Source organism: Cyprinus carpio, chromosome A15 (assembly GCF_018340385.1).
Source record: "Cyprinus carpio isolate SPL01 chromosome A15, ASM1834038v1, whole genome shotgun sequence".
In the NCBI taxonomy this organism is placed as follows: domain Eukaryota; kingdom Metazoa; phylum Chordata; class Actinopteri; order Cypriniformes; family Cyprinidae; genus Cyprinus; species Cyprinus carpio.
This window is the reverse complement of record NC_056586.1, coordinates 9,813,935-9,840,900: the sequence shown is the minus strand read 5'-3', so window position 1 is coordinate 9,840,900 and position 26,966 is coordinate 9,813,935. Positions and strand designations below refer to the sequence as shown.

At 37.1% G+C, this 26,966-nt stretch overlaps 1 protein-coding gene across 12 annotated transcripts in view; it reads left to right on the top strand.

Moving 5' to 3' along the window:
* The window catches only part of LOC109104259 (teneurin-4), a 216,645-nt gene that overhangs the window by 66,500 nt on the left and 123,179 nt on the right, over positions 1–26,966 (top strand). The window lies entirely within an intron of this gene.

Here is a 26,966-nt window from a genome sequence, read left to right as displayed (position 1 = left end):
AATGTCTGTATTAAAAGCAAAACCATTGTTACAAATGATTCTTTCGTTCTTTCTTTTTTCTTTCTTTCTTTCTTTCTTTCTTTCTTTCTTTCCTTTATTTAAATGCTTGCAGCCATTTTTTTAGATTAAATGACTATTGAAGATCAAATGTCAGGATCAAATTCAGATTGCCTGCAAAAAAAAAAACAAACAAACAAAAAAAACACTTATGTTAGATTGTATGCACTTTTTGTTAGGCCATGTCTTTGACACTTCTAATATTTTTCATTTTATTATCTGGTGACCTTTCTTATACAAACGTGGATTTTATTCAATGCTCCGTTTACAAATGGATTAAGTGCAATATTTCTGCTGTGAAGAGAGATTAATTTATTATTAATAAAGTAATTATAGAATGATGCATGAAAGTCTCTGCTTCCTTTTGATTGGCCAGTGGTAAACTGTGATGCAGTCTCTAATTCTAAGCAATAAGCTACAAGAGACAGTATACAATGTAACAGTTTGATTTTGTCCTTGTCCTTGTCTTTTTTTCTTTTTTTTTTTACTAATTTTTTACCACATTCTTGAGCACAGTGGGATGCAGAGTGCAAAAAAATTTAAAATAAAAAAAATAAATAAAATGAATTCCTTGGCAAACTGTAACACACATTTATTTTTTATGTTTTTTTTTTCATAAATTATGACAATAAACAGAATAACCAGTTCTTCCCTAAAGTAATGTAGTTCAATGATGAATTATCCATATGTAACCGCGATAGAATTCACGTATTTAGCATTTTTCAGTAATAATCTGCAAAGCATGTCTATACGACGGAGCTAGTAGAGGTCAGATGCTTTCTGATGAGATTAGTGGCCCAAACAGAGCAGAAAGCCATCCTGGATGCATCCTCCTCAAGCTCAGTGCTTCCAAATTGTCCCCAAGAGACCAATGAGTGTCTTTGCTTGCATAGAAGGTCACATTGTACTGAGACAGTGTCACAGTAAAACTTGTCAGGAGCAGGGCCTGATTACGCTAGAGGAACCGCTCAGTGAAACTGCAGGAATATATGAAAAATCTCAGCATGAAATATTGAGTCTGTTATAAAGTAAGAACTTCCTATTGGGAATGCAAATGTTAGCTGTTTACTTAATGTGTTAAGGATTTAAACATTTATTAAATCCTGGATAAGCATCTCTTGTAGTTGAATAATACAATTAACCTTTTGAAAAACTGCAGTTAAATGATATTTCATGAATGGCCTTTCAGTTGTGCTGACTAGCAGACTTCAGAGGAATTTGAAGAAAGAAAAAAAAAACCAGCATATAACCATGTTTTTAATGGAAGGTCAGCAAACTTGTAGCAAATGTAATTGTATGTGTCTTATTTTATTTTATTACTAATGTTAACTAATGAACCTTATTGTAAAGTGTTACCATTTTATTTTATTATTTTCATAGTATTACTTTTACTTTTACTCATAGTGAGTATTACATTTCTGCACATACTTTTCCCATTCATTCGTGATATCTGAAATTATGTGGTTTGAGGAGAGTCATGCTTTTTCTTTTTTAAGCAATCTAATGTTCAAATTTTGCTTGGTAGATGACAAAAAATAGACAAAAAAATCTAGAGATCCACGTATTATTGAGAAGTGGGCTCTTTTGACCACCTGGCAACGTTCTGTGGTGTCTGGACCTAAACCATTTTGTTGATATCCTCCTCCATATAGCTATATCACAAGCCTTGGCTTTTTGAGAGAGAAATGTGATCTTTCTTCAAGATTTCTAGCATTAAACGCTTGAGTTTGGCACTTTTTATATCCGCAGTCTAGTTAAGCCTTAATCACACTCTTGTTTACAATGTACCTTATACATATTCACTGCCAAACTCTGATAGTGACTCTAACAGCCTTTAGAAATCACACATCAAGGGCCCGGCAGCGAAAACTAATTGCCTTTTGCTCCACAGTCTCCCTGAAAGCCTATAAATAGTCTGTTTTGCACTGTAGCCTGCGTCTTTTTAGCTATTAGATTCTTATTTAAAACGACAGGGGTATTCTTTTGTGCTGCATCGCATTTTATGCATAGACATCAATGATGGACTTAAAAAGAAAATGGAATATGTCTGTCTGAACGTCGTAAAATGCTGAGGTGAGGCTAATGCGCGTTAAACTGGATTTGATGACTGTGAAAAAGAAAATGCCCTCCATGTATATCTTTATTCGCAGCTTTAGGCATTTGTTTGACTGTTGTAAAGCAGACACAATTCAAAATTGCTTTTTATTCTGTTCATCCAAGCAGAAACTCCAGCTGCGTTTTTTTAAACTCATTTTAAAAACGCACACTTTAAAGGGCAAGCTAACTGAAACATGTTGCATTATCCAACTTACTTGTGTTTTATCACTTTGAATTAAGAATAACACATTGAAATGTACATTTTTAGGTTTCTGATCATGTAATATGGCAATATTCAGTGTTATTTCTGAATTATTTGGAGTTTATTAATGTGTGTGTGTGTGTGTGTGTGTGTGTGTGTGTGTGTGTGTGTGTGTGTGTGTGTGTGTGTGTGTGTGTGTTTGTGTGTGTGTGTACAACCTGCTTATTCTGTTGTGTGTGTGTGTGTGTGTGTGTGTGTGCTCTTGTAGCAGCAAGCAAACCTTGTGTGTGGGTGTTGTGTGTGCAAAGTGCAAACTGTGTGTACAACCTGCTTATTCTGACCCTCATGTCTAAGCAGATTTCCTCAGGCGCTAACGGTCAGGTCCATTGCTGAGTCATTTTGATCAGGCATAGGCTCTTTTAGCAGCAAGCCAAACCTTGTTCTAGACATAAGGGCTGCTCGGGGCAAAGTGCAAACTGTGTCAGAGCCCACAGACCCTTCACTGCATGAGCTTTATGGGTATTTACAAGTGCTGCAAGCAATGGACCTCACTGGATATTTCAAGTGCTGTAATTTTATTCCATCCCAAGATCATACATTTGAAGAATTATTTCGGCCAAAACCTGCCCTCATGTAATTCCAACCATTTATTACTTAATTTTTAGCATAGAACACAAAAAGAGACATTTTCTTATGTGCTGGTCGAACCATTTATTACTTAATTTTTAGCATAGAACACAAAAAGAGACATTTTCTTATGTGCTGGTCGCCCATTTCCACAGGATAAAAACATCTTCAAAAGCACCAGTTTCACTTTATTTTTACTCAAAAAAAAAATTCAGCATGTTCCCGGGTCTGTTGGGATTCGGTTCAGCATAAGTTTAGCAACAGGAATGTTCAGTGTGTGGGATTCGGTTCAGGATTTTTGGGATTGAATAATGTGGTTGCATTGTTTGGGATGTTATTTTCGGAAATTTCAGTTTATTAGTTTATTTGTGTAATTCGAATAAATGGATGTTCACCAGCTCAAAATGGCTATGGTAGTCATCTAAATTTAATCTAAATTTGTTTACAATCTAGGGCTCATCTATAAATGGATGTTTTGATATACTTAATCGATTTTTGCTTCAAAAATTTGGACCCTCTGTGTCACATTCTTGATTGTTGTGGTTTTTGATTGTGGTTATTTATTTGTTTGTTGAAAACTTGAAGGTGATGGGGTGGCATAGTGGTTAAATATCTGTGATAGAAATCTGAAAGTTGAGGGTTCAACTACCGGAAAGGGTGTTTTTTTCATTTTTGGGTGAACTATCCCTTAAAGCCCATTTTGCTCTATGTCCTTCTTTTTACCATATTCTGCTTTGAGTTAGAAAGTATCTCCTAAAAGGCCAATAACAATTAGGATAGGATAATATAGTTAAAGTTATTATTATAATAGATCCATTATTATAGTTGTTGTTCGTAGTAGAAGTAGTAGTAGTAGTAGTAGTAAAGAATTCACCTCTGTTAATCTAAATATGAGATAAAATGTGCTCTGAGGTGAAAAATGAACAGCGACATGGTTTTCCTAGAGTCAGTAATTTTTTTTTTTTTTTAAATGCATGATTAAGCTCGTGCCATCCATCAGAATTTTTCCCTGGGAGCTGTATAACTGATTTTTTTCCCATGTGATCATGAGTTAATGCCTGTTATGGGGGCTCGGCATGTATGTTGAGCAATTGAGAAATAGAAGCTGATCACTGGGAGCAGTGGATTAGCATTTCCACCTTTGTTTCTTACATTACGTGACTTCTTGCAGTTGTTTGTACTGTATAGGCTAAATTGACAGTTTCCTGCAGAATTAGGCATGTCGAGACCATCTCTGTTGTACTTTTAAAACGGTGGTGCAAACTTGAAGGGCGAAAGGGATCAGAAGATCCGAAAAGAAGCTTGATGTACGCCCACGGCACAATCTACAAATGCTCTCCCTTATTTTTGTTTGAAGTGAGGAAGCTATAATTGGATACTTTTTACTAAAACTGCCTTCGTGTTGGTTCTTTGTAGAGACTGTATAAGATGCCACTTCTGAGGTTTAGTATTCGCTGGAAACTTTGAACTGCTTTTAAACTTCTGAAAGATTGAGGTTAAGAGGGGCTCATGGGGAGTGATCACTGTTGCTGTAATTGGGAATGTTGACAATGAGACAAATGTGCTACTATAGAGCATCACTAGCTGGGTTTACATCACCCTGCTTTTATGTGCATTTTGAAGTATCGCATCAGAATTGAGTGATGGAAACGCTGATGGAAATTTCGAATAAAAATGCCTTAATTTGCAAAAAAAAGTTTTTACGCTCGCTTGAGATGGTTTTTGACTAGTGCGAAAAAAGGGTTAATGCGAATAATGGGAGATGGAAATGCATTTTGCGAATAAATTCCTCCAAGCGCATCAAAAAAGTCATGTGACTTTGTGATATGGGACAGTAAATCCTGAATAACCAGCGGACTGATCTCATTCCACAGCATCTAAAATGTTGTTATGGTCATTCGGAAATGTCCGAGCAAAGTTTGTCATCAAAGTATTTCTGTATAATTGCCTCCCAGAACTGTTAAACGACTGCACTCCCAAACAGCAGCATCCACCTCCGAAAGCAATAACCACATTCATTGGGTTTTGTCTGCTCATTCTGAGGTGCAAGTAATTTATTATATATGAAAATTAATATATTCAGTAGCTTCTCCTACTTTTCTTAGTGATGCAAAGTGCCAGTTTATCAGAAAGTGATGATTTTGTTCTCTTTGACTCGTTCGATGGAAATGGTGATTGTTTGCAAATGTTTTGTGCAATATTCCAATTTTGCGCATAAGTTAAATTTGCAACTTTGGATGGAAACTCGGCTACTATATCTTTAAGCTCAGCAGATAAGCAGTTAAACAAAGTTACTTCTGTATCCTCATAGCATATGAGATTTGGACTTTAGTTTTGGGCGTTCAATGATAAAAATCTGTCTCATTTCGAAAAAATATGCTCAGATTCAATCTGGCTAATAGTATGTATGCTGCTCCATTGGGCGTCTGCACATGCTTGATAATTATGGTTTGCACAGCATTGCTGGTTGGCAGAAAGGGGGGTATATTGTTTATCTTGGGTGTATTTTTTATATTCGGTTCTAAATAAGACTTGGATGTCATGGTGATATTGAGCTGGGAAGATTATGACTGTACCCACCAAGAAAGTGCTATTGTGTTACCATAGTATTTTAAAGACATGTAAATTCAATACTATGGTGTTCTTTAATTTATCTTGAAGTACTAAGTAAGTGCTCTGCTTTGTTAAAATGGTATAATTTTGTACGGGTACCAAAGAATGTACAGAACAACTCTATTTCAAAGTTGACCATTCATCTCATGAAAAACCAGGAAAGATCAGAAAAAAAAAAAAAAAAGGATGTCTACTAGTATTCCATCTTAAAATCTCAAAAAACAGACAATGCTTCTTGGGCTGGTTGTAATAGTGTTTATTTATTTATTTATTTTTTTAAATAAGTATAATACATAACTCAAGTTTTGTGAAACTTTCAACGTGAAATGTCCAGTTAGTAGCATGTTCAGGTTTAACCCGAAATATATGAATGTTAATCTGGCAATCTTCATGGTGCAGTGCTGTACAAGGTGAGCTATCAAGCAACGTTAGAAAAGCAATACATACTGTATGAAACTGGGTATGTGATGCAAGATGCAATCGAAATGTATTCGTTTACAAATCATACATTATGGTAAAAGTGTTTTGAGGTAATAAAATATTATTGTACAAGGAATGAAAATTAGTCTTTATTTATCAATAATCTGCCCCATAATCATAGTTTGTAAGAAAACAGAAGTTGCCGTTTTACTACCACTAGTGTTGATTTCAGCTGGAAACTCCATTGAATTGCATGTATAGGTAAGTTTTTGAAGTTTTGCAAAAATGTAGGTAGAGGTTTATTTATTTATTTATTTATTTTCAGTGAGCCTATGTTGGAAGTTTTAGACATTTTAGCATACTAACAGTTAGCTCTCGTCAGTGTGACAAACTCATGCTCAAAGCCAAAAGAAATGGGCAGGCTAATTACAGAGTAAATTACTCACCTACTTTGGACTCAAACGGCTTTCATTTGCATCCAGTTTTAACTTGAAATGATGATCTGTAAATCAGTTTCTTGTGACGACTCAGTTTGGTTAAATTAAAGGCACATCACCGTTCCTGCGACCCCAAGGGAAGCACAAGCAGGCTTTATATTTGGAGCGCGATATCTCCCTCACCTCCCTTGTCTTTTGAACTGTTACCCCTGAGCACTGCTGCCATATTATCAACCCACAAAGTGAAGTTAAATCAGACTGCTATTAGATGAGATATTTTCTCCCTTACAGGAGGGGTTCAGTAAGGCGTATGGTGTGAGATAGCAGCCGCAGAGAGATGAGGTTACAGAACCTGACCTTGAGCAGTGAACAGACAAAAAGATGCTTTGAACGCTAAGAAAAGTCTATTACAACATTTTAAATTCTGATTTTGAATTCAATATTCAATGTATTAAAATTTTTAATATGAATAATTATTATTATAGTATTATAGTATTTGAATAACTGTGTTAACTGTGGCTGTGTTAACCTTGCTGAGGTTAAAACAGGTACTGCTTTGTGCGTTATTGAGATCACCACTTATTCTGTTTAAACAGTCTAATAATGCCTCCCAGGGTTTTTTTTTTTTTTTTTTTTTCACTAATGCAATTAGCATGCTAACACCTTTATGTAGTGTAGTGCGAAAGACAGACAGACGAAAGTGAGAATATTTATTGGAACCCAAACAAAAGAAGGTGTTTGTAAACTTTTGGCCATGACTTCATGAGCGTTATGCCAGGTGCGAATGTGACTCGTCACAAATTGCATGTTATTTTTGCACTTAAGAACTTATTTGGTGTTGTAGCTGAAATATTAATGTGTATTTCATGTTCATGTTAGTATTGGTATGGCAAAGAGTTTGCACTCTCACCCAATATGACCTTTTCTTTTAATTACAGCTAAGGATCTTCCATGGAAATCCAAACTTTATTTGGCCTTTTTCTTTGGATATATATAAATATAACTTGCTTGTAGTTATTACTGTTGCTCATACTGAAGGTGAGATATTTGAACAAGCCCTTTAATCCAGTGTTTCTCAATCTTTTTTTTTTTTTTTTTTTTTTTGAAGGCCCCTAACAATCCAACACAACATTCAAAGCCCCCCTACTTAGTTTTTACAGAATGTAATATTAATGAAAATATATTATTAACAAAAACTGTGCTTGTCAATATAGCTAAATTAAATAACTACATCCATGATTCCAGAAGTTTCAAGAACCTTATGTTCGAAAAACAATACATACGCATTGAAGTACCATGGTATTATTAAACAATGCACAGAACAACATTCAAAGTTGACCATTCACCAAGAAAGGCCTGAAGAAAATACAGCCTTTAATGGTGTTTAGCTGGTTTGTCAAATAGTATCCCAGCATCACCAACTGATAAGTTTCCAAAACTCCCTCAAAACCAGCAAAACACAAAAGCTAACCCCCTTAGGCTGGTTTAAGCAGTATTTTAAATAGGTCTGGTTTAGATAAGACAACCAGCCAAGCCAAAACTCCAATGCAGTTGCACAGCAACATGCTAAAAACCTTTTTTTTTTGGTTTATTCTGGTCTTAGCTTTTCTTCTATCCTGTCCAAGGTATTATTCGGTTTGTTTAGCTTGTGGGTCAGCTGGTCTTCTATCCTGAGCAGCTGAAAAGTTCTCAAAATCATACTAAAATCAGTAAACAGACCAGTCTGCCTACACTGGGAGACCAGCTAAGACCAACAAACATTTTCTTTTTTTTTTTTGAGCAGGGACTTACAAGACCTTACAATCATTCGTACAAGGCTATTTTTGCACAACAAGCACCACTCCACCAATTTCTTCAGAAAATATAAATGTGAAGTTTATTTTTAGACGTTAGGACTGCAGCTGCATTTTCTTTGAGCAAAATGTTATCAACATCTTTTTCGTTTAAGGTGCATGTTTTGTTGCTTTGAATTAAATCGCATCACAGCTAACACATCAAAGCACACTTATGAACACATCTCTTTGTAGTAATCTTTGTTCTTTTTATAATTAACTGAAAAAAAATCCACGTTTTTGTTTTCTGCTGATTCCCGAGTTGGCTGTTGACAAGTGCTAAAAAGTGGTCATGCTTGCGTGAGAGTGCAAATATTACTTCAAAGCAGACACCAGAGTGCCAGCGACTTTCGACTCGATTAATCACACTCGTGGTTCTTTTTTAATGTTTCTATTTATTTGTTTACTCCTTTTGGCTGCGGCTTTTCCTCAGATGGTGGATTAGCAGAGTTAGTGCTGCCTCATTTGACAGCTCATTCTGAGACTCTAAAGACCCTGTTGGACAATGCGGGCCTGTTATCTGCTGTGCTCCATAAGCGTTAGGTTTTGATGGCACAGACGGCTCTCTCTAACATTCGATCAGAGCCCCGAGAGCTTTCTGAGTACTGGGATGCGCTACTGACGCTGCCGCTAATCACAAACCACAGCAGTTTGGTGAATCATAAAGCTAAAATGCCACATTCTTTTACATTAGTCTAATGCTTTTTTATTGCTAGCTGCTAAATAATCAGTTGGGAGGCATGCATATGCACGCTACATGTCTTTATTTTCAGTAGTTAGCCTCACAGTTTGTTAGTTTTTCTCAGAATTGGGTCCATGTGGACAGATCCAAACATCTTGGATTGATATCCTTTAGCTGAATCTATGTAATGGGTTTCTGCATATCACAATGACAGACATTTCTCATTTATTATGCGTGCCCAAATGACTGTAATTAATGCTTATCTGACTGAAATCAAAATGTGTGTCATCGACCCTCGTACATGAAGCATTACGCGTAAATATGATATGAAGTATGAGTCAGACCCCAGAGTGAAATAATAGATATGGAACAATGCATAAAAGCCATGAGTAATAAAGTGTAATTGGGTTTATTTTATCATACTACATCATATGTTGGTTTCCCAGCTTAGCTATAGAGTTATTAAACAGGCTTTGCCTTAAGCATCACTGTGGCTTTAACTGGAGACAATTTACTTCACACAATTGAAAACAAGCCAGAAATTGCATTACATGACACTCTAATTTCTATCAAATGAATTGCATTTCTTCTGTGATATTAAGCTTGGCATTTCGTCTTGGCTTTTTGGCTGAAAGAGCACATTATACATACATATAATAGAGTTCAATCCAGTTCAATTTATTCTGCACCGCTTATTGTACATGCACACCACCCCAGAACCCCAGCGAGCAAGTTAAGTAAGACAGTGGCGTAGCAAAAGTCCTTAAGATAGCAAGCAGAGAAGGAGGATTAAACCTTGGGAGGAACTAAATGGAAATCCATTGTCTGTTTAGTGATTTTTGTAATATTTTATGGGTTATTTCTAGTCATATGATTATGAACAAAATCTATAAGTAGGTTATAAAATATAGTCATCTTTGTTTTGATTAAGATAATTATAGTTTTACATATTTAATTATTTACATTTATTTCACATTTTATTATTTAAAGTATGGATCTTGAACAAGGGTAAAACAATAAAATCTATATATAAATTAAAAGTTAAAATTTAATCTGCATATAATAGATATATATATAAGGTATATATATATATATATATATATATATATATATATATATATATATATATATATATATATATATATATAAAGAATTTGAAATTCCCATTAATGTCAAAACAGGCTAATCAAATTTCCAGACCTCAAACAATCTTTTGCCACAAAGTCTAGATTCTAGAAGGAAAATGTGGCAATTATCCACTCCAAGAATAAATAATCATGTTAAAAAAAAGTAAACAAAGGAAAGGAACATAAGCTTTATTAGGTTTGCTTCCCTGTCTCCCAGAATGAATGTTAATGATGAAGTGCCTTTCAGCAACAGTAATAATGAAAACAAATGTATTACCTCTGTTAGAGAGAAATGATTGTCAAAGCTAATACGATTAACATGCAACTTCATGAATAATCAGAAGATAGCTTTGTTAGCATTGACTGGCCAATATCTTTTACTAAATTGCTATATTTTTAATAGTAATTTTATAGACAGTGACATGACAGTTGATGGACGTATGTTCTGTTGATCTAGCAGCTAATCACTGTGCATGTAATATTCAACAGTTACATCCAGAATGAAACAGAATAAGGAGACAAGCTACTTATAGGAAAATTAATGCTTGAAATGTAGAAAATACCTTTCACTTACAAGAACCAGTTGCTTTGTTGACAGTTGTTGATCATTTTATTCAACTATTTTAAGTTAAAGAACCAATTTAGGCAATTTTCCAATTAGTTAGAATTTGTTTTGAGGCATTTATTGACCAAAACAAATTTAAAAATATTTTACCTACTCGCAGAAGTTTCATAAAGCCAACCATTCTCCATTAGGCTGAAACTGTTGAAATGTAAACTTGCCAGAGAGTTTTGGAGATTTCTGCCTTTCAAAACTGTGGGCAGAGTCAACAGAATCTGTACTTGGATTACTGAAAAATAGCTGCCAGGGACATTACCTAGATAGCCATTGAGTTGCTGTAAAAAGAAAACATTTGGCAAACTATTTGAAGCTAAGCCGCTGCTCATGAAGCTAGAAGACTGTCATAGATTGCTCTTTTTATCATCTTACCAGTTGCTGCATTAAAGCTCATAATGAGGCTGAAAAGGAGTCATTTAGCTCCAACCTTCTGGCAAGAATTGGTCTCTAAAAGTAGTCTCTATTACAGAACAACCTTGTGTCTGATGCCCATTAAAAAAGCAGCTCCGAGCTTGCCTGTTTGAGGACACCGAGGTACTGAAATGCCACCGTCTACCTAGTGTCAGTCAGGAGGGTTTTGGTGTGAATTTGGTTTCATTTTAGCCTTTTCTTTCCCTCAGAGGTGCTCACAACATTGTTGTCTTCATCTCACCGGTAGCCTTATCGCAGCTGTATGGATGGCTTGCTTTTTTACAGGTTACACAAGCACCGGCCTTCTCAGTTTGACCCCAAACAGACCGCATTCACAGGGGGCGGGAGCGATAGAGCAAGTTGACCTACAGCAAAAGAAACCTGGATCTTTTCACTTTTTATTGTTTATCATAGCTTTCGGGAATTTAAGTGAAACTAGAAATATCACAACTGTGAGGAACAGAGTTGTGTTCACCAATGGGATCGTCTAAATTCTTTACACTAATTACTCTTTCTAATTAAAACTTGTAATGATTATGTGGTGTGAAAAATTTACAATATCATATGACTTGAATCTTCTGCAAACTTTCACATTTTTGGGAACTACAGTAGCGATTAAGATTAGGAGTTGGATTCGAGTTTCACAGGCTGTACATTTAGGTTACATATTTGTTCAACCCAACTTACAATTTCTAATAAATTTATAATTTATTACGAATTACGAATTATGAATTATTTTCGGAATACATCGTGTTGTTGGTTACTTTTTGCAAGGGCATGTCCACTTGAATGACCAAAGTAAACCACTCTTTTAAGGTTTGCATGCTATAGATTTAGGTTAGGGTTTTACATTTTGTATGTAACCCAACTTGAAATGATTTCTGATGAATTATGAAGGCACCATTTCTTATAAATTATTGGGTATTCTGTATGAGGTTGTGGATGCTTGAGATTTGCAAGGACATGTTCACATGAAGGACTGTGAAATCAACTCTTTCGTTCTTTACATTATTTAGATTCAGGTTTTATGTTTTTGTATGACTCAAATTTCTTGTGAATTCGCAATTTCGTGTAAATTATTGCATATTTTGGATGAGATTGAGTTGTTGATACTTGAGTTTCTAAGGGCATGTCCGCACAAACGACAGTGACAACAACTCTGCAGGAGATGGTAGTGAATAGTTTTTTAAAGTTCATGCCATAATAAAGACATCCCAAGTTGGGGGGTGGCGATGGGGGGGGGCTTTCCAGGTGCACTTGCAGTCAGAATTTGTGCTGACTGGAAAACAAGGCCTCAGCCAAACCTTATCAGTGCAAAAGTTTGCCAGTCGAAGTATCTGTAATGAGCTGTTGCTCTACTTCTCATTACTAGGACCAAGAATGGACCCAACAGGAACATCCCATAAATCAAATGCAGTCCTTTCTGTTTTAGAAAAGGGGCAACAAATGAGAAAGTGGGCTGTCATTCTCCAATAAATTACTCAGTATAGTCTGTGTCATTATTGTAATGATATATGATATGATATGGAATTATTATTATTTTTTTTTTTTCTGTGATATGACTTAGCTCAAGTATCCATTTCCAAGCAGGTGAGGTTGAGGCTTACTGCTAAATTAAGGCTTTGCACCAGAGATATGTCTTTTAGAATTTAATGGAGATACTGTTTGTTATATTATCCCTCTTTTGTGCATTTGATATTTAGACCATTAGCAACCCACGTACTGTGTAAACTAACGCAGCAGGAGGGTCTTTCTCATCCCCTCACATTTCATGCTTTTATTTTACACAGATTTGTTTTGTGACTGATTTGTGTTATGTTTGAGACAGAAATAGTCACAGAAATGGCTCATTATTCCATTCCATTAATGGCAAAACAATTTGTATCAATCATTTATATACAATAGTTTTCTTGGGGATAACTCTGGTAATGTGCCGTTGTGTATGAATTCTATTATACACGTTCTTTGCTTTCATGAAAGCAGTTTGAGTATGTTTTCGCATTTTTCTTAGATGGTGGTCTCAGCAAATGTGTGGAGAATTGATCAATACTTCATCCCTAGCTAATCGTAAACCATGGCAACAGCTCGAGCTAGCAGAGATTGGTCTTGTACTGAGCTTTAGAGAGAAATGCAGTCTTAAAACGTCAGGATATTGCAAAATTAGCATTTAGCCATAGTGACATAAGGCCTGCTGCTTAGAAAAAAAAAAAATATGTGGCTTTGCACAGCAAGATTTTGTAGTGTGTACATCTGTATGGATGATGGTAGGTGGTCCTCCACACCACTGAAGTGTTGGTCTCAATCAAGAGCAGGAAAGAAACTAAATGCTTACAATAAAATACAGCTACCTTATATTGTTGAGCATAATTAGGATAGTAAAACATACCAAAGGAGGAGGATAAAACATTTCATCTGTCATTTCATCAAATTCATCTGTCACTTGGTACAAGCTAGCCAAATTAACCAGATGCCAACATGGACAGGTTTCCTGACATCCTCGAAAATCATGAACAAAAGTTCACTGACTATGTTAAATGTGCTTCCACTTGCAGTGAGGATAAACAAGGTTTGTGCCAATTGCTATTTATTTTGTGCTGCAAATTATTGGCCAAGAGCATCAAAATTCAAGAGACATTTGTAGCCAGTACTTATCAGATTTCCAATTCAGCCTATTTAATTTAAACCATTTTGTCTATTGGGTCTATCCAGTTCATGCTAATATTTATACATTTGAGGACATTTCTGTTCACTTTTGGTCAATTGAATAATTTTGGAGTGGAGCTGGGTTTCCAAAACCAACCTAGAACTATTGTGTTTTAAGCCTGGTGCACATTTTACGATTTTGGCCTTGATTTTGCTGTCAAATTTCTGGGATAGTAAAGGGTTTTCATCATCATAGGGCTAAATCTGGAGTCGTTGAATGCCTTGGAATTCATGAAATGAACTTTCGCCTGTATTGTTAGAAGATTTACTGTTTTGGACTGCTGTATTGAACTTAAGAATGATGCGCTGGTGTGTGACTAAAATACCTATGAGTGGTCTCATGTTGCTTCTCGTCCGACCAGCTTTGTCGATGCTGAATCATGGCTAGAAGTCTTGGCTATCATTTATTGTACAGTCTGGCATGGCACACTGGCATGTCGCACAGTCTGCCTTGTCTATCTCTTTGAGATCACATTGTACAGTCTGTCATTACATTTGCTTAAGTTAAAAAAAAAAAAAAAAAAACATACGGTGTATTGTGAGCTTTAGTTTATGAATAAATCCATAGTTATCTGTAAAGTTCAGCTGTCCATCTCTCATCATAACTCCCTGCTGAGAAAAAAGTTTTACCGCCTACCTTTTATATAGAAGTGGTGCTTTAGAGCCACATGTTTAACTGTGTGCATCTTTCTGCAGGGTGTATTTTAGCATTTTATTAGGCCAGGCCCTCAATGCACAAAGGCTCCATGGGTACGGGTATGGTGCCAACCTCACACATCAACGCCGCAGGCTAGCCACATGCAGCACTAATGAGGTGCTTATATTTGCAGGCTTGGCTTGCTCTCTCCACCACCAAAAGTAAACTTTTGAGTCTTTAAGAGGATTGTGAAGGATTTCTTGATTATTTTTGTCCTCATGCTTGATTCAGAACAGACCAAATGCAACCCGCAAGTAACAAGCTCAGAAAGGACACATGCTAATTACATGTTGTTCTCATGTAGTTCCCCATGTACGCTCTGGTGGCTACCGACGGAGTAACTGCTAGAGGAACATGTGTTTTAAACTGATTAACACGAACTGGCCTCTTTGATGTGGGAGTGCGTCTAGAGAGCTCCGCCGAGGAGGCGTGAAGGCGATTAGTAGACGGTTTTTAGGCCATTTGCTCTGTGAGATGGGACCTCAGAGGAGATGCTTGCTTGGTTCAGGGACGAAAGAGCTCCCATGTGCTGGAGAGGGACGGGAGGATGGTGGCAGCGAGCTCGGAAGATATCGTTAACACAAAGCGATGAAGAGATGTGAACCTGCCCTTCGTATTCCAGAACAAAGAGAGCCCCAGGGATGTTTGAATGGGCTATCTTGCAGGGGATTTGGCAGTGTCAGCCCTTGTCATGTCATGCAAGCTAAGTGTAAACATCAATAGCAGACAAGAAAAGATCAGACGGATCCAGATTTCAGTTTTAAATCCTGACAGCAAAGACTCTGAGGGCTTTATCACTGTAGAAACATTGCTGCTTGGAGCTCAGAATATCTTTCAGAGCACAAGTTGGCTGGAGAATATTGTAAGATATTTGCATTCAAATGTATACATTTAAATGTTATTGTTAGGATTTAAAAAGTACAGTGTTGTCATGTTTGCTGGAAATGCAACCCCAAAATGTTGCACAACCATTTAGTTATGCCAGTTTTATGCTAACATTTGATATTAGTACAATAATGCTTTGTAAGCAAGACTGAATGGGCCACAAAGCTGTAAAATAGCCAATGTATGACCAATTGTGACCATGCATCAGTGATATTTTAGTATAATTCAGATGCTATTATAGTCTTATTAATATTTAGATTTTTTTTTTCTTTTTTTTTACAATAGGCACAGTAAATGGTCAATGTCTGATGATTTCAAATGAAGAACATAAATGCAATAGTTTGGTTTCAACTACACTTTTAAAGCATTTAGGTATTGTTGATTTTACTTGTATCACGCAGCAAATGTGTAATTATGTATATTTTGTATATGTAAAATGTTTGTATGCATGGTTAATTTCTAAAAAGCTCAAAGATGATAGTTTCAATATAATGGTTTTATAATATACCTAAATGCCAATAATGTTTAATAAAATTATAATTCAATCAAAACAAATAGTTGTATCAGTGAACACCGCCATTTCCCCCCTCACGCAATGTTATAATTGGGGGTCTTGCATGCAATTCTTGAAATATCCACCAGTCACTTTTTGATTATTGGTCAATCTCTACTTTATGTTCCAACGCCAGGATCCTCCATCAGTAAAGATGGTATACTGAGTCTGCGGGCCCATGTTACGGGATATACACCTGGACATTGTGTCAAGTAGAAATCTTGTGAATTCAGCGAAAGCCTCGTCAGCTGAGGTGCCTCCGTGGTGGCAGCTGTGTGGAACCTAAACAACAGTTGTCAGATTTGCAGCCTGGATGGGGGAAAAAAAAATCCCCATTCAGTGTTCTTTTGATTCCAATCTCCAGACTTCAATCTGCTCCCTCTTGTCGTGTGCCGCCACTGAGCAGGAGAACAGATGGCGCCTTTCAGCAAGGCGGAGAATTGCGGAGAGGATTCCCTTTCGTTCCGAAAAAGAAAAGAGACGGAAATAAGAGAATGTGAATGAAGTAGGTGAGGAAAGACAAGCAGTAGAGAATGACTGAGAAGAGAGACAGTTAGGCCACATCCACACGAAGCCAGAGCTTTTCCTATCCAATCTTTTTTTTTCCTCGTTCTAAAAAAAATTCCATAAACACGTCTCAATAAATATCTGTGTACACACGAAACCACTGAAACCAACTCAAAACAATGTAGTATACATGCCAGACCAGTATGTGGCACTGTAATTCTGCCAGAGAGATACACTAAAAACAGAGAAGAAGACTTGGAGCATGTGCATAAACCTTGCGTGCTGAAAACAAACCCAACACAAACATCCGACATTGTTGCTGTTGTTGGTGTTCTATGACTTAGGGATGTCTGACTAGGGTCGAGACATGGGGTGATGATATCATTGTTTCACAATATATACAGATTGGCTGTACACACGAAAATGCAAGGGTGTGTCTCCATGTGTACGGGCTCTAAAAGAACACAAGCCCTGTCTCTACTGTAGATACAGATATTCATGTCTTAGGCCATGTCCACACGTACATGGGTATTTTTATAAATGTTTTTCCTCCTTCCATTTTTTAAAAAATCTCTGTCCACATGAAAACGCAAACGCATGCTATGATGCACTGTCAAGAGCATGCCAAGCCAACAGGTGGCGATATAATCTCAACCGTTAAAGCTGTGTTGGCCAATCAGAAGCCTGAAAACGTTTCCAGTAGGCGGAGATAACAGTGCATGCTCTGACGTCACAAGCCAAAAACGCCGGTTTCGATGTCTACACGATAACACTGCAACGGAGTTTTCCAAAATCTTCACCCTGGCAAGCGTTTTCAAAAATGTTCAGTTTCAGTGACCTGGTGCTGCGTTTGCATGTGGACGATTAACGGTTAATAAAGCCAGGCAAAGACTGTACCATCTGAGACAGCTGAGAAAATTCAGGGTTTCACCTGCAATCCTGAAAACTTTCTATTCAGGGGCCATAGAAAGTGTATTGACTCAGTGTATCTCAGTGTGGTATGGGAACAGCTCCAGTCATGACTGCAAAGCCCTGCAGAAAGTTGTGCGCGTAGCTGAGCGCATCTCAGGGTCTGCTCTCCCCTCTCTGCAGGACATCTACCTCAAACGCTGCAAAAGCAGAGCTGTTAAAATAACTCAAGGACTCCATTCACCTCAGTAACCATGTTTTCATTTTGTTGCCATCTGGTAAGCGCTTCCGTAGCCTGATGGCAAAAACTGAGAGACTTAGGAGTAGTTTCTTCCCCCAGGCCATCAGGCTCCTAAACTCAAAACCAGCCTCTTAACATCTTCATGTCTCCACTTAATATTCACTTTATCAGTAAGACATTCATCATTCACTACCTCACATTGACATACTGGAAGTGTCAACCTGTTTGCACATTTGCCTCTTGTACATTCCTGTGTATCTTAATAGTTAAGACTACAGTATAATGCACATATGCACATTGCCTCTTGTACATCCCTGTGTATCTTAATATTTAAGACTACAGTTTACTTTCATGCACATTATTTTCCACTGTATATTTAATTCTACAGTATACATCTTTTTATATTTTATATTTTATTCTTGTATTTTTATTGTTTACTTTTATTTCATTCTTTCATAGCTGTATTTATGTATATTTTCATCTGTGTTGTATTCTTTAATAATTGCACTGTCCATGGAGCGGACCTGACTCACATTTCACTGCTGGTTATATATGCTCTATATAATTGTGTGTGACAAATAAAAATCTTGAATCTTGAATCTTGACGAATGGTCAAACTCCGTAGAAAAAGCTGTGGTTTTAAAAATAACTGCGTTCGTGTGGACAGGGCCTTAAACTCACTGGATTAGGGTCTTTGTTGACTATACTTCAGTTTTTAAAAAAACAGCTTATGTGTGGTCATTAAAAACCTGACAAGAAAAAACACATTTACATGATGTTTTTTATCTGACTTTTCTCCAATTTTGATGTTAAAATTGGATTTTATGCATAAAAATGTATAATAAAAGCAATATAAACTACCAGAAGGCTGGAAAGGTGTGTATTGTTGAATGTTAGTCCATTTATTTTCACGAATAAATACAATTGGGTTTTTTAAAAGAGGAAGATAGCACACATTGTCAAATTTCATATTCATTAGTATTCGGACTAATAGTTTGGTTGTGCCTAATTACTGGTTTTTATTGCATCCTCTCGGAAAGCAGAAAGTGCTGCAGTGATGGTTTAAATGTGTTGTTTGGGTCAGTCTCAAATGGTGCTTTTGTCTCTGCGGTCGTTGAATGCTGTTTTATTAGACAGAAATATCATTTCCATTAACGCATGGTCAATAAAAGAAAACATTTGTGTGTATTTACAATTTGGTCTCAACTCTTATGCATTACGCTACTCCTCAAATGCAAACATATTGATTGTATGCTGCTAGATAGCGGCGTCTAGAAAAATTATGACTTTTCCAATTGCGAATTGCCTTCCACCCATATTTGTGTGGTATCTTGACTTGATGATACTTTTAAAGTGACGTGACATACAGCCAAGTATGGTGACCCATACTCAGAATTCGTGCTCTGCATTTAACCCATCCAAAGTGCACACACACAGCAGTGAACACACAAGTCAAGTCAAGTCATCTTTATTTATATAGCGCTTTAAACAAAAAAGATTGCGTCAAAGCAAATGAACAACATTAATTAGGAAAACAGTGTCAATAATGCACAATGACATTTAAAGGCAGTTCATCATTGAATTCAGTGATGTCATCATGCAGCTCAGTTCAGTTTAAATAGTATCTGTGCAATAATTTGCAATCAAGTCAGCGATATTGCTGTAAATGAAGTGTCCCCAACTAAGCAAGCCAGAGGCGATAGCGGCAAGGATTCAAAACTCCATCAGTGAGAGAATGGAGAAAAAAACCTTGGGAGAAACCAGGCTCAGTTGGGGGGCCAGTTCTCCTCTGACCAGACGAAACCAGCAGTTCAATTCCAGGCTGCAGCAAAGTCAGATTGTGCAGAAGAATCATCTGTTTCCTGTGGTCTTGTCCCGGTGGTCGTCTGAGACAAGGTCTTTACAGGGGATCTGTATCTGGGGCTCTAGTCCTGGTCTCCGCTGTCATTCAGGGCTGTAGAGGTCCTTTCTAGGTGCTGATCCACCATCTGGGCTGGATACATACTGGATCCGGGTGACTGCAGTGACCCTCTGACTTGGATACAGACTGGATCTGGTGGCTACGGTGACCTCGGAATAAGAGAGAAACAGACTAATATGAGCGGTAGATGCCATTCTTCTAACGATGTAGCAAGTATATCTGGTGGTTATGGAGAAAGTGTTCCCGGTTCCGGTTTACCTAATTAATGCAGCCTAAAAATCCTTTAACGGATTTGGATATTAGAAGTGTATTAGTAAGGTTAGGTGTAAGCCAGGTTAAAGAGATGGGTCTTTAATCTAGATTTTAAACTGCAAGAGTGTGTCTGCCTCCCGAACAATGTTAGGTAGGTTATTCCAGAGTTTGGGCGCTAAATAGGAGAAGGATCTGGCCGCCCGCAGTTGACTTTGATATTCTAGGTATTATCAAATTGCCAGAGTTTTGTGAACGGAGCAGACGTGGAGGACTATAATGTAACAAGAGCTTGTTCAAATACTGAGGTGCTAAACCATTCAAGTCAAGTCAAGTCATCTTTATTTATATAGCGCTTTAAACAAAAAAGATTGCGTCAAAGCAACTGAACAACATTTATTAGGAAAACAGTGTGTCAATAATACAAAATGACAGTTAAAGGCAGTTCATCATTGAATTCAGTAATGTCATCATGCAGCTCAGTTCAGTTTAAATGGTATCTGTGCAATAATTTGCAATCAAGTCAACGAATCTCGCTGTAAATGAAGTGTCCCCAACTAAGCAAGCCAGAGGCGACAGCGGCAAGGAACCAAAACTCCATCAGTGAGAGAATGGAGAAAAAAAACCTTGGGAGAAACCAGGCTCAGTTTGGTGGGGGCCTCCCAGTTTCTCCTCTGACCAGACGAAACCAGCAGTTTAATTCCAGCCTGCAGCAAAGTCAGATTGTGCAGAAGAATCATCTGTTTCCTGTGGTCTTGGTCCCGGTGGTCGTCTGAGACAAGGTCTTTACAGGGGATTCTGTATCTGGGGCTCTAGTTGTCCTGTCTCTCCGCTGTCTTTCAGGGCTGTAGAGGTCCTTTCTAGGTGCTAACTCCAGCATCTGGGCTGGATACATACCGGATCCGGGTTGACTGCAGTGACCGCCTCCCTCTGACTTGGATACAGACTGGACTCTGGTGGCTACGGTGACCTCGGAATAAGAGAGAAACAGACTAATATGAGCGTAGATGCCATTCTTCTAACGGTGTACTTGCTGTCTGCCTCCCGAACAATGTTAGGTAGGTTATTCCAGAGTTTGGGCGCTAAATAGGAGAAGGATCTGCCGCCCGCAGTTGACTTTTGATATTTCTAGGTATTATCAAATTGCTCCGGCAAATACAGAGTTTGAGAACGGAGCGGACGTGGAGGACTATAATGTAACAAGAGCTCGTTCAAATACTGAGGTGCTAAACCATTCAGGGCTTTATAAGTAATAAGCAAGATTTTAAAATCTATACGATGTTTGATAGGGAGCCAGTGCAGTGTTGACAGACCGGGCTAATATGATCCTACTTCTGGTTCTAGTAAGAACTCTAGCTGCTGCATTTTGGACTAACTGGAGTTTTTGTTTACTAAGCGTGCAGAACAACCACCCAATAGAACATTACAATAGTCTAAACTTGAGGTCATAAAACGCATGGATTAACATTTCTGCATTTGACATTGAGAGCATAGGCCGTAATTTAGATATATTTTTGAGATGGAAAAATGCAGTTTTACAAATGCTAGAAACGTGGCTTTCTAGGAAAGGTTGCTATCAAATAGCACACCTAGGTTCCTAACTGATGACGAAGAATTGACAGAGCAGCCATCAAGGCTTAGACAGCGTTCTAGGTCATTACATGCAGAGTTTTTAGGCCCTGTAATTAACGCCTCTGTTTTTTCAGAATTTAGCAGTAAGAAGTTTAGACAGCGTTCTAGGTCATTACATGCAGTTGTTGATGCTTTATTTTTCGTTAATTTAGCCACTGTATTCAATATATACCTGGGGTTATGTTTTTTTTTCTTCTAAAAGAGATGAAAAGTAATCAGATTTAGCAGTTTTTAATGCTTTTCTGTAAGATAGGTTACTTTCCCTCCGAGCAATACAAAATACTTCTAGTTTTGTTTTCCTCCAGCTGCGCTCCATTTTCCGGGCTGCTCTCTTTAGGGTGCGAGTGTGCTCATTACACTACGTGTCAGACTGTTTTCCTTAACCTTCCTTAAGTGTAAAGGAGCAACTGTATTTAAAATGCTAGAAAAGAGAGAGTCCATAGTTTCTGTTATATCATCAAGTTGTTCTGAGGTTTTGGATATGCTAAGGAATTGGGATACATCAGGAAGATTAATTACAAAGCAGTCTTTTGTGGTAGAAGTGATGGTTCTACCATACTTGTAACAAGTAGTAGAATTTACAGTTTTAGATATATGAAGTTTGCACAAGACTAAGTAATGATCTGAGATATCATCGCTTGGCTGCATAATTTCAACACCATCAACATCAATTCCATGTGTTAGTATTAAATCTAGAGTATGATTTCCACAATGAGTAGGTCCTGAGATTTGTTGTTTAACCCCAATAGAGTTCAGAATGTCTATGAATGCTGATCCCAATGCATCTTTTTCATTATCAACATGGATATTAAAATCACCAACAATTAAAACTTTATCTGCAGCCAGCACTAACTCGGATGTAAAATCAGCAAACTCTTTAATAAAGTCTGTATGGTGCCCTGGTGGCCTGTATACAGTAGCCAGTACAAACATCACAGGGGATTTATCATTAACATTTGTTTCTCTGGATAATGTTATATTAAGCACCAATACTTCAAACGAGTTATACTTGAAGCCTGCCCTCTGAGAAATCCTGAAAACATTGTTATAAATTGAAGCAACACCTCCCCCTTTACCTTTTGGAACGTGGATCATGTTTATAACAGTAATCTTGGGGTGTAGACTCCATTTAAAATAATGTAATCATCAGGTTTTAGCCAGGTTTCTGTCAAACAGAGTGCATCTAGATTATGATCAGTGATCATATTATTTACAAAAAGTGCTTTCGTAGAAAGGGACCTGATATTCAATAAGCCAAGCTTTATCATTTGTTTATCCGTATTGCATCTGTTTTTTATTTTTTGAACCACAATTAAATTGTTGCTCTTAAATTGGTTTGTTTCGTAGAAAGGGACCTGATATTCAATAAACAGACACAGTCTCTATAGTGTGATATCTCGGTGAAAGAGTCTCTATGTGCTGAGAATTAACTGACTTCTGTGACTGGAGGCGGCTAGCAGAGACGGTCGGTTTAGCCAGTCTGTCTGCTCCCTGACCTGGGGCCCCGGTTAGTCAAGTACAAACTCTAAGACTATGTGCCATATTTCTAGAAAGAAGAGCGGCACCACCCCAGGAGGGATGAAGACCATCTCTTTTCAACAGGTCAGGTCTGCCCAAAAAGCTTGTCCAATTGTCTATGAAACCTATGTTATTCTGCGGGCACCACTTAGACATCCAGCTATTGAGTGATGACAATCTGCTATGTCTCTCATCACCATGTTATGCGGGGAGGGGTTAGGAGTATATTAATTTGTTTGTGAATATTTGTTTTTTATTTAATAAGCAGGGTTTTATAATCTATTAGATGTTTGGTTGTGAGCCAGTGCAGTGTTGACAGGACCGGGCTAATATGATCATACTTCCTGGTTCTAGTAAGAACTCTAGCTGCTGCATTTTGGACTAACTGGAGTTTGTTTACTAAGCGTGCAGAACAACCACCCAATAGGGGCATTACAATAGTCTAACCTTGAGGTCATAAACACATGGATTAACATTTCTGCATTTGACATTGAGAGCATCGGCCGTAATTTAGATATATTTTTTGAGATGGAAAAATGCAGTTTTACAAATGTTAGAAACGTGGCTTTCTAAGGAAAGTTTGCTATCAAATAGCACACCTAGGTTCCTAACTGATGACGAAGAATTGACAGAGCAGCCATCAAGGCTTAGACAGTGTTCTAGGTCATTACATGCAGAGCTTTTAGGCCCTATAATATAACACACACACCATGAACACACACCCGGAGCAGTGGGCAGCCATTTATGCTGCGGCGCCCAGGGAGCAGTTGGGGGTTCGGTGCCTTGCTCAAGGGCACCCTAGTCTTGGTATTGCAGGCCCGAAACTCGAACCCACAACCTTAGGGTTAGGAGTCAAACTCTCTAACCATTAGGCCACGACTTCCCCAAAAAGTGATATGTGAATATGGTAATGGTGCTCCTGTGCTGGCATACTTCCTTTTAAAGTTTGGGTGGAGCATGTGGTAGAGCTTTTATTTATTTATGTTATTTGTGTACATTTTTCAAGTGCCATTAGGGGAGGGGTTTTTCATTCTAGAAAGCATTTGATAGGACAAATCTCTGTAGTGCAGGATGAGTCATCAATAGTTTTGGTATGTTTTCACAGAACCAAAAGACTAAATTTTAAATGTGTGTGTATCTGGTAATTTTGTCAGCTTTTAGAAGTATGCATACTTGATTACCTTAAAACTAACACACATGGCCTAAAAATAAAATAATAATAATAAAAAAAGTTGTTTTGATTTAATGGGGTCTTTTCCACTTGCCAAAAAGTCACCTGGCTGAATGCTTTTTAAGTTCAAGCCAAAATTAAAGAGTTCACCATCAAATGAATCATCAATGCATGAATGCTGAATGTTAAGGGACAGTTTGTACTCTCTTGTTGTGTAAATGTGTGTATTTCTGCTCCATATTTATATAAAAAAGGGATTAAAGGGATATTGTTGCTGTAGAAAGTGCAACTTTCACTCTTATCTGAGCCAGATGTGACAGTTGGTGATTTTAGCACTTACATTGCTTGACCTTTTGATGATAAATCCACACCTGACGGGCGTTTTAGCCACTGATGATCTCTGATTATCTCTGACTGCCGGGAATGTTGAAGTGCTTTGTCACCTGCAATTTCAAAATAATATCAACAAAAGATATTTATCCAGGAACATGTCCTACTTGACAAAATTGTGGACATTAAGGTCAATTACTTTTGAAACTGCAGGTTTTTATTGTATCATAGCATAGCGGATATGAAAACGTTTTAGCATCAGGTATCTATTTCCTCCCATTACACATAATCACGCAAAGGTTTCTCACTTCAGTGAGTAATACTCTGATGTGCTCGACACCGCTGTGAGAAATTTAGATCACTAGGCTTGTTCATATGCTGTCTCAGATATTTCAGTTCTAGTAATAGAAACAGGACATGGTATCACTAACTCACAAATACAGAAATGTGTGTGTGTGTGTGTGTGTGTGTGTGTGTGTTTTGGATCAGTAGATGGGTGTGTGTGTGTGTGTGTGTGTGTGTGTGTGTGTGTGTGTGTGTGTGTGTGTGTGTGTGTTCATTTATTTATTTGGATGTGTACCATGGCAATACCATAATTTTATTTCAAGTACCTTGGTATATGAATGTTCTTATCATATACCACATCAGTATTTATGTGAACGTATGCTTTAAAGTTGCTGTAGTTTAAATTTGCCTTCCAATAACATACAGGGTTCCTATGGTCACAAATATGGAAATATCATGTCATTTTTACATCTATAAAATCCTTTTGCTGAATTTATAGATATTTAATCAATATCATGAGCTAAATATCACTCTTGTCTCTAAAAAGTTGCTTGTAAGATCCAATTATTTTTGATTTGGGAGCGAATTTGGGAGTTTGACTCTTTTTAGTAAATGTATCGAATTGATTCACAATTGGTCTGAATGTTTCATTAGCAAGATATTGTGAATTTGAATGATTTTTAATTTTACTGAATAACCACGGATGATCTGAAAGACTGTGAAAAAGCCATGGAAATGCATTAATCAAAAGGTGACAGAACCCTGACCATGGCACCAATGGCGTACTTCTTTTGAAAGCTTCACACTAAGCACAGACTTATCACCTTGTATTATTCCATTTGCACATTTAAGAATTCAGAATTTAAGCAAATTGAAAGCTAGTGTGATGTGTAAGAGACACAAGTCACAGGATGGTTCTCTTAATTTTAGTGCTTGTGTGTTATACTTTCAGAGATATTGGTATCTCGAAGGCCAGAGCCAGAGAACTTGGGCTAACTTATTGCTCTTTAATTCTCCTATCAGCTGTGAAATCTTTTCAGCCTTTAGCTTCCTCTTGGTAAGCATAATGGTTATAGTGAACATGAAGACATGCCTCAGCTCAAGACAAAAGAACACCTCTGCATTTCTAGTTATAGAACGACAGAGAGATTAGATTGTCTGAGGGTGTTATTTTATGAAGACAATGGTGAATACAAACTTCAGTAAAAAATATCAAAAAGGTACAAAACAGTGCCAAGAAATAACCATGTTTTTTGTTTTTTTGGATTTGGTATCATGGTAGCACAATGGGTTTTGAACATGTACCATGGTAGTACATGTTGTAACATATAAGTACCATGAAACATGAATGAAAATAGCAGTCTAAATAGCATAGTAGCACCGCAATGTTTTTTTTTTTTTTTGTAAGGATCAATTAGCTTTTTCACACAGTTAGATGTGACAAATAACCACATTATTTGCATGTTGCATCAAAAAAACTACTTCTCAGTTTATTAGTGTGAGAGCACATTCACAAAGGACCCTTGCAAAAGGTAATGTGACAGTACCGTGCCACAGTAATGCAATTATCTCTTCAGAAGAGTTAAATATAAGAGTACATGAAAGAACCACAATTTTTGCCCATAACATTTGATGAAGTGCACTAAATAAACAAAAATAATATAGGCTCCAACATAAAACCAACATCAGCATACTTAAAACACACACACACACACACACACACACACACACACACACACCTATATATACAATTCATTACAGTTTTCAACTGAAATGAACACTAAAGAGGAAGTAAAACTACAACTTTTAGTAACACTTTATTTTAAGGTGTCCTTGTTACATGTTCCATGTTACATTACTAATATAATAACAATTAATTATGCATAATTACATGCAAGTAACCCTAAGCCAAACCCTAATCCTAACCCTAACCATATACGTAAATGTAGTTAATTAATATTACTCAGTACTTAAATGTATAATAACACCGTAACAAAGGGACCTTAAAATAAAGTGTAACCCAACTTTTACTACGTTTCATACAAATTATGATTACAGGGGCAGATTAATAAAGACTTTTTATTCTTTACTTTTTTTGATGTTATGACCTCAAAAACTATTACCACAGTGCATTATTTTTAAACTAATACATTTTAATGGTTGCATCACAAACCCAGCTTCATATTTATTGCTTTTCTAATGTAGTAAAAATTGCTCGGTTGCTCACCTGGTACAGCACTG